This window comes from Phlebotomus papatasi, chromosome 1 (assembly GCF_024763615.1).
Source record: "Phlebotomus papatasi isolate M1 chromosome 1, Ppap_2.1, whole genome shotgun sequence".
NCBI classification, from domain to species: Eukaryota; Metazoa; Arthropoda; class Insecta; order Diptera; family Psychodidae; genus Phlebotomus; species Phlebotomus papatasi.
Genome location: NC_077222.1, coordinates 19,010,916 through 19,017,909, shown reverse-complemented (window position 1 = coordinate 19,017,909; position 6,994 = coordinate 19,010,916).

The window sequence follows — 6,994 nt, the reverse complement described above, 5'->3', positions numbered from 1 at the left end:
TAAATGCGCTTAAAATTACGCACAGCTAGATCATAAAACGGTTAAGATTGCGCTTTAAATCACGCACAGCTGAATCATAAAACGGTTAAGATTGCGCTTAAAATCACGCACAGCTCGATCACAAAACGGTAAATGCGCTTAAAATCACGCACAGCTGAATCATAAAACGGTTGAGATTGCGCTTAAAATCACTCTAATGGATTTCGACCGTTTATTGTATCAATCTAGTCAACGGCGGGATTTCGGTCTAATTTATGCTTTGCAATTTTACTTTATTGTTTCCGAAGTTTCGATCCTGGATGGGATCTTCTTCAGGGCATCAAAGTATCAAGGAGAACAATTGGCAAGTTCACGTGAAACACTACTTCTTGATCTTGTACCTTTGAAGCTCTCTCACCCATCATCACCAGTTAAAGGCTGGTTCTTCAACTGGTCTTCAACTGGTGATGGGTGAGAGAGCTTCAAAGGTACAAGATCAGGAAGTAGTGTTTCATGTGAAATTGACAATTGTTCTCCTTGATACTTTGATGCCCTGAAGAAGATCCCATCCAGGATCGAAACGTCGGCAACAATAAAGTAAAATGGAAGAGCATAAATTAGACCGAAATCCCGCCTTTGACTATATCGCTTAAAATCACGCACAGCTCGATCACAAAACGGTAAATACGCTTAAAATCACGCACAGCTGAATCATAAAACGGTTAAGATTGCGCTTAAAATCACGCACAGCTAGATCATAAAACCGTAAATGCGCTTAAAATTACGCACAGCTGGATCATAAAACGGTTAAGATTGCGCTTAAAATCACGCACAGCTGAATCATAAAACGTATAAGATTGCGCTTAAAATCACGCACAGTTCGATCATAAAACGGTATATGCGCTTAAAATAACGCACAGTTCTATCATAAAACGGTAAATGCACTTAAAATCACGCACAGTTCAATCATAAAACGCTAAATGAGCATAAGATCACGCACATCTTGATTATAAAACAGTAAATTCGCTTAAAATCACGCACAGCTGAATCATAAAAAGGTAAATGTGCTTAAAATCACGCACAGTTCAATCATAAAACGCTAAATGAGCATAAGATCACGCACATCTTGATCATAAAACGGTGAATGTGCTTAAAATAACGCACAGTTCTATCATAAAACGGTAAATGCGCTTAAAATCACGCACAGATCAATCATAAAACGGTAAATGCTCTTAAAATCACGCACAGATCAATCATAAAACGGCCAAGATTGCGCTTAAAATCACGCACAGTTCAATCATAAAACGGTAAATGAGCATAAGATCACGCACATCTTGATTACAAAACGGTAAATGCGCGTAAAATCACGCACAGCTGAATCATAAAACGGCTAAGATTGCGCTTAAAATCACGCACAGCTCGATCACAAAACGGTAAATGCGCTTAAAATCACGCACAGTTCAATCATAAAACGGTAAATACGGTCAAAGTCACGCACAGATCACAAAACGGTCAAGAGTACGCTTAAAATCACGCACAGATCAATATCAAAACGGTAAATACGCTCAAAAACAAACACAAGTCGATCATAAAAGATCAAGTTCGCTTAAAATCACGCACAGTTTAATCATAAAACGCTTAGGATTTCGCATAAAAAATGCCATAATTTTAAGCGCATTCACCGTTTTATTATCGAACTGTGCGTAATTTCAAGCGCATTCACCGTTTTATGATTGAACTGTGCGTGACTTTAAGCGCATTTACCGTTTTATAATAGAACTGTGCGTGATTTTAAGTGCATTTACCGTTTTATGATTTATCTGTGCGTGATTTTAAGCGCAATCTCAACCGTTTTATGATTGAACTGTGCGTGATTTCAAACGCAATCTTAACCGTTTCATGATTTAGCTGTGCGTGATTTAAAGCGCATTTATCGTTTTATGATCGACCTGTACATGATTTTAAGCGCATTTGCCGTATTATGTCCAACCTGTGCGTGATTTCATGCACATTTACGGTTTTATGATCGAACTGTGCGTGAGTTTAAGCGCAATGTTAACCGTTTTATGGTTCAGCTGTGCGTGATTTTAAGCGCATTTACCGTTTTGTGATCTAGCTGTGCGTGATTTTAAGCGCAATCTTAACCATTTTATGATCCAGCTGTGCGTAATTTTAAGCGCATTTACGGTTTTGTGATCTAGCTGTGCGTGATTTTGAGCGCATTTGTCGTTTTATGATTCAGCTGTGCGTGATTTTAAGCGCATTTACCGTTTTGTGATCTAGCTGTGCGTGATTTTAAGCGCATTTACCGTTTTGTAATCAAGATGTGAGTGATCTTATGCTCATTTACCGTTTTATGATAGAACTGTGCGTGATTTTGAGCGCATTTGTCGTTTTATGATTCAGCTTTGCGTGATTTTAAGCGCATTTACCGTTTTGTGATCGAGCTGTGCGTGACTTTAAGCGCATTTACCGTTTTGTAATCAAGATGTGAGTGATCTTATGCTCATTTACCGTTTTATGATAGAACTGTGCGTGATTTTAAGCGCATTTACCGTTTTATGATAGAACTGTGCGTTATTTTAAGCACATTTACCGTTTCATGATCAAGATGTGCGTGATCTTATGCTCATTTACTGTTTTATGATTCAGCTGTGCGTGATTTTAAGCGCAATCGTAACCGTTTTATGATTCAGCTGTGCGTTATTTTACGCGCATTTACCGTTTTGTAATCAAGATGTGCGTGATCTTATGCTCATTTACCGTTTTATGATTGAACTGTGCGTGATTTTAAGCGCATATACCGTTTTATGATCGAGCTGTGCGTGATTTTAAGCGCAATCTTATCCGTTTTATGATTCAGCTGTGCGTGATTTTGAGCGCAATCTTAACCGTTTTATGATTGTTCTGTGCGTGATATTCAGCGCAATCTTAGCTGTTTCATGATTCAGCTGTGCGTAATTTTAAGCTCATTTACCGTTTAATGATAGAACTGCAAGTGATTTTAAGCGAATTTACTGTTTTATAATCAAGATGTGCGTGATCTTATGCTCATTTAGCGTTTTATGATTGAACTGTGCGTGATTTTAAGTGCATTTACCGTTTTATGATAGAAATGTGCGTTATTTTAAGCACATTTACCGTTTTATAATCAAGATGTGCGTGATCTTATGCTCATTTACGGTTTTATGATTGAACTTTGCGTGATTTTAAGCGCATATACCGTTTTATGATTGATCTGTGCGTGATTTTAAGCGCAATCTTAACCGTTTTATGATTGATCTGTGCGTGATATTGAGCGCAATCTTAGCCGTTTTATGATTCAGCTGTGCGTGATTTTATGCTCATTTACAGTTTAATGATTGAACTGTGCGTGATTTTAAGCGCAATGTTGACCGTTTTATGATTGAACTGTGCGTGATTTTAAGCGCATTTACCGTTTTATAATCAAGATGTGCGTGATCTTATGCTCATTTACCGTTTTATGATTGAGCTGTGCGTGATTTTAAGCGCATATACCGTTTTATGATTGAGCTGTGCGTGATTTTAAGCGCAATCTTATCCGTTTTATGATTCAGCTGTGCGTGATTTTGAGCGCATTTATCGTTTTATGATTAAGCTGTGCGTGATTTTAAACGCAATCTTAATCGTTTTATGATTGATCTGTGCGTGATTTTAAGCGCAATCTTAACCGTTTTATGATTGATCTGTGCGTGATATTGAGCGCAATCTTAGCCGTTTTATGATTCAGCTGTGCGTGATTTTAAGCTCATTTAGCGTTTAATGATAGAACTGCGCGTGATTTTAAGCACATTTACCGTTTTATAATCAAAATGTGCGTGATCTTATGCTCATTTACCGTTTTATGATTGAACTGTGCGTGATTTTAAGCGCAATCTTGGCCGTTTTATGATTGATCTGTGCGTGATTTTAAGAGCATTTACCGTTTTATGATTGAGATGTGCATGATTTTAAGCACATTTACCGTTTTATGATTTTGATGTGCGTGATTTTAAGCACAGTTACCGTTTTATGATTGAACTGTGCGTATTTTTAGCATTTTCTTTAACCAGTTTATACTTCAGCTATTTGTAGCACAGGGTTTATCGTTTTATACTTGAACTGTACATGTTCTAAATATACTTTTTACCGTTTTATGATTGATCTGCGTAGTTTTTCTAAAGATGTCTTGTGTGACTTTAAAATATTTTTTTTGTAAGTGAAGCCTGCCATAAAATAACATTTTTTGTTCATTATTGCATGTAGGTCTTTATATACTTGAAATTCAATACATAATTGTCGTTATAGATGTTGTTTTTCTTCTAATATGTGAGATTTCATTTCATTTACATATTATAATCCTTGTTATAAAATTAAAATTATTGATCAACAATCGTTAAAACATAATCCAGTAAATTTTCATAACTTTCATAAAATTTCATAAATTTCACAAATTTCATGAAAATTTCATTACCTTAATGTCTTACTTCAGGAAAACAGTCAATGCCCAATATTAGAATTTGGTTGACATAAAGTATTTTTAAAATGATATTTTAAAAATTGAAGTATACATAAATGTCAAAAACGTGTCAATGGCATTAAAGTGGCTTAAAGAGGTTTATATTCATTATTCAATAAATTAGTGTTATTAAGAAATCATACTTTGATAAAATTGATTGAAAAAAATGAATATTTTAAGCGTAATACATTTGACCTTGAAAAATGACATGAAGGAATATTTCAAGGTCATTGGTATGTATGGACGAAATATCCATCTGGACGACATCTAAAACATATCCGACAATGAAAACTATCGGATGAGTAGTTTTCGAAATATCCCAAAAAACACGTTTTTTAAGAGAAGGGGAGGGGTGGGTGGAAAATGAAGGTCATATTTAGATTCCCAAGGTCAAGTTATGGGGGGGTCACCCGAAGACCCCAAGTCGCTATTTCCAACCCTCTGGCTGCTAGAGCCAAAAATGTGAATTTTGAACCCCAACCCCACCCCCTGTAGCGGGGGTATCGATGCCTATCGAAGTTTTTTACTATCACCATTGAATTTGGCATGCCCAAATTAGGTAATATGCAAAGTTTCATCAATGAACTCGATAATGAGTCCGAGAACATCCCTTGTTAGTCAGAGATAAATCGAAAATTGGACATGATATGCTTTCTTACGTTTTACCGAGAATGGTTTATAGCTAGTAATTGGTTTACAAAAAGTTGTATCGACTGTTTATGTGAATTTTATGTAATTACTCTCAAATGACATTTTAAAACTATTTTTCATAAGTGAATTGAATTGAATTGAGTTAAGTCCAAAATATGAATATAGGTTTCAAAAAGTTTGTGTTGGATATTTTTAGATGCAAATCTAGTGTATCCTTTTGCTTACTCCACTTATTGAGTACCATTGGAAAATTTAAATTTAAGATTTGAAACCCCTATAATTTTGAGAATAATTAACTTACCTGTATAATATTTATAGGAAGTTGGAGAGTGTCAAGGAATACCCGAAAAGTGAGGAGAAAACAAATTTTGATAAAAAATCAACTTTTCTACTAATTTTGACAAGAAACTTTTGTCTCTTTTCAAATTTGGAAGAGAAACTCGATTTGGAGACGAATTTAGAAGAGACATAACGGTTGCAACTGGACTAAAAAATATTTTGGGCATGAATTTGGATGGCACTTCTGCTCTAAACATCTAAAAAAAAGTCATTTGAAAGATTATAATATCGAAACCTCATACTGAACGCCTTCTACACTGACTGCAAGTACTTCAGCAGAAGAAAAACAAAGTTTTGCAAAGAAGGTAAAAAACTTTGAATCTCAATGGATGGATCGATGGATCAAAATGTGTTTTAATTTAAAGGAACAAGTTAAATATAAATTGAAAATATAAAAATAAAAACATAAAATTGTACCACCGTATTACAAATAAACTACTTTTAATAGAGATTCAATATAACAGTGAGATTTTATTTAGACCCTGATTATACCTTAGAAAAATGTTTATTTTTAATATACAAAACTGATAATGATTAAACAAAATATCATATAGCAGGGGTGTGCAAAAATCGTTTGAAACCGAATAAACGTCAAAATAAGTTTTGTTCAGGTAGCGTTTTGATCATTAACGTACAAGTTTCATGTGGCATTTTTTCGGTTTCAAACGTTTCTTGCACACCTCTGTTATATAGGAACAGTTTATTTTCATTAAACCAATTTATAAGTGTAAATTATTTTCTGAACCTCGAAAGTAAGTGCCCAACGCACAACAACCTTTGTTTAGAAAACATATTTTCGACATTTCAATGAAAGTGAGTGATATTTAGGTCTAGTCATCTCGCTCATTCTCATGGTAAATTTTGAAAACATGTTTATAAACAAAAATTATTATGCGCTGGCCAAAACGGATATTATTTAATTTAATTCTTTGGATAGTATAAGTTCATTTACTTATTGTTATTAGGGACACAAAGCTAATGATTTTTCTATCGATTCTATGAATTCTATTGTTTATAACATTTCCTTTTAGATTAAATTGCTATATTACGCTTATTCGTGATGACCAATAGATCAAAAATATGGTATTTATACTCTGAATTTAGTCTAAAAATATCAAATTTGAAATTTCTTTCTCAACCATGTAATGTCAGTTGAAAATAGACAATGCTATTATTAAAACTTTTAAAAATTGAATAAATTTATGAATTTTAATAGTAAAAGCATCATGTTATATAATTTGCCTACGAGTTAGTGGTACAAATCAGCGATTCAAAATGCCTGTCAAAGTGTAGTCCCGCCGGGTTAAATTTTGAAAAATTTCACCACTGTAAATTCACCACCGCAAAATTTGCAAATGTAAATTTATTAAAAACTATTTAATTCGGACCGGACAGCACATCAGAGGTAGCAATTCGCAACCGTAAAAAAATAAATAATTTTCTGATATAAGAGTTATTATCAAAAAGCAATTTGTTTCTGAAGTCCGATCAAGTTTGTACTCCATA